This window comes from Phytophthora infestans, genomic scaffold (assembly GCF_000142945.1).
Source record: "Phytophthora infestans T30-4 supercont1.899 genomic scaffold, whole genome shotgun sequence".
Classification (NCBI taxonomy): Eukaryota; Oomycota; class Peronosporomycetes; order Peronosporales; family Peronosporaceae; genus Phytophthora; species Phytophthora infestans.
The window spans coordinates 6,227-8,707 of NW_003302922.1; the positions used below are offsets into that span (position 1 = coordinate 6,227).

Below are 2,481 nucleotides of genomic sequence, written 5' to 3' on the forward strand. Positions count from 1 at the left end.
TGCACATGTCATGTCGCATAGGAAGCGTAGGTATGGTTGTGCAAGTCGTAAATGGCCACTTTGGTGGTTTAACATTGTTTCCAGGCCGCGTATGCGCAAATATGGGGTGCGGCGGCTATCTGCACTGCTGTGTATGAAGGTGTCGGTCTGTGTGGGGTTCCTATCGGAGAGAATACGTATGCTGCGTTGTAGGAGTGAGCTGCTGGCCACACGTTTGTATTGGAGTGCGCCACACCACCCCCCTTTTTGTTTTGTTACTATATAAAGTGTAGCCATCCACCCAGCCAATTCTGAGGGCCAGAAGGGGTATTGGGGGCCATCGTGTGCAGTCTATGGCCACGTATGTGGACATGTGAGTGTGTAAATGTGTTGTACCAATGTATACGAATGATAGACACTAATAGGCGTGTCGGTCAAAGTCAAATGTAGACGGCCATCTTAGGCTGAAAGCACCATATCCCGTCTGCTCTGTGAAGTTAAGCAGCCTCAAGCTCGGGTAGTACTCGGGTGGGTGACCACCGGGGAAGTCCGGGTGCTTACTTTTTAGCCCGTTTTGAGCTGTTTACCGACTTTGCGTGTGTTTGCAAACGCAAGATATGATGTCTGGCATGTGCCCACACGACATCTTGGTTTTAGTATGCCTGGCGAGCCACTACACACGAGATCTTGTTTTTTGTATGGTGTTCTTTAATTTGATTATTATGAAGATGAAAGAGAACCGTTAGAACGGGTATGAAGGGTGTTCTAGGGGTGCTTTTCGGTGCTCTTTCACGTGGACATATCGCAGCATGCGACATGTCAGTGGAACACTGTCTAAATTAATAAATACTGTTTTGGCCGATTTCTAAAAGCGTCTATAAAAGGGCATAAGTGCAATGACTCGTCTTTGTAACCCTGCGGCCTAGGCGTAGTTTTTCACGGGGAATCCGAATATCAAGGTAGATTTATGTACAACATGTACTTTTTTTGCAACATGTACTTTTATCTACGGGACATAGACATACGTAAAACACACGGCGGAGCCGTTCCCGCAATCAGAATTTGTCTAACTCTTCTAGATAAAAAGTTATTCAGCGAAATGTGAGACTTTGTTTGGCATGCTCTTTTTTTAGGTGGTTTTTTCCGGTTTTATGTGCCGCCCGGCAGATCTGGCCTGCAGACTTTAGCAGAAAACTTGGCGCATGTGTTCGCACGACCGCTCCCAAAGTTTTACAAGCATATCTCCAGTAGTTGCTTCGCAATGATTTTTTTAGTGACGCCAAAAAACGCCATTTTCGCGGAAAATGGACACCTTGGACGGCCAAAATCACCACTTTTGGCCATGTTTGGCCCTGCACATCCAGGAAGCAAATGAGACTGCTCCGTATAAAAACTGCCCTAGGGGTGCTTTTATGCGCGCATTCCCGTGGTCAAGTCAGATTTTGGCTAAATTCAAATGCCTTGTCTATAAACACTTTTTTCGACCTAAATTTTCACCTGTTTTGTCCCGAAATGATAGCACCCATTCTTTATTTGCCTATATATCGCGAAGGAGGCAACTTTTTTCCTGTTAAGTATAGATAAAAAATTTAATTCGGCGTTTTAGCGCACGAGGAACAAAAGTCTCCATACAAGCTACCCTCGGTTTCTAATGACTTTTTGAGTTAGGGAAGCGTGGATCTTCTTTTTTTCTTGTTTCCAGGACTTCACATGAACTTCCAACTCAACTCGAATTGTCATCCCGGGCCCACCACGCATCGAAACGACACTTTTCTCGGAACTGGCGAATAAAAAATAGGTCACCAGATGCGCAAGAGTCTGGGATGACAGAATATCAAAACAATAACAGAATCGTTAGTACTTTTTTTGTCACCAGCGCCCTTTTTCTGTTTTCGCGTACATAATCGAGCATAACTTTATCAATTTATACCATATCGACCGATATCGATTGTCACGATAGTGTACTTTTTTTAGGCGCACATGATGGTAAAAAGAACGGCCACCTATTCCCAGCCGTTCTTAAGTTATGCTCTTTTAAAGATTTTACTTTAGAGATGACACACCCTCTCATTTCACTCCATTACATGCTCTTTTTGCTGAATTACGTGGCACAGACGCAGAAAATCATGGTTCGCAAGTCGAACATTTTTGAAGAGCGCATCGAAACGGACATTTTCTTAAAATAACATGGTATACAAAAAGTGCGTTCTTGAGCCTGTAGCAAACGATTTGCATCCATGACATCCCAAAAACTTAAAATAACATATCTCGACTCCTAGAATGAAATCGACGTGAATCCTTAGGGCAGTTAGTGTGTTTTAGTATCATACTTAACACCACAAAGTTTTACGGGGCACTCTACAATACTCTTCCCAAGACGCAAGAAAATGTTCATTTTGGGGGGTCCTCTAACGCGAACTTAATGATAAAATACCGCACTTAGTCCATAAAATACGAACTTAGGCACTATTCGCACTTAGTAAAATAACTTCTCGCACTTAG

General features: G+C 43.5%; 1 non-coding gene across 1 annotated transcript; it reads left to right on the top strand.

The window, feature by feature from the left end:
* Positions 1-432: 432 nt before the first annotated feature.
* PITG_33517 lies at positions 433-537 on the top strand. Its single transcript, XR_009934911.1, has one exon. It is a non-coding gene; the product is annotated as an 8S ribosomal RNA (ribosomal RNA).
* Positions 538-2,481: the final 1,944 nt, after the last annotated feature.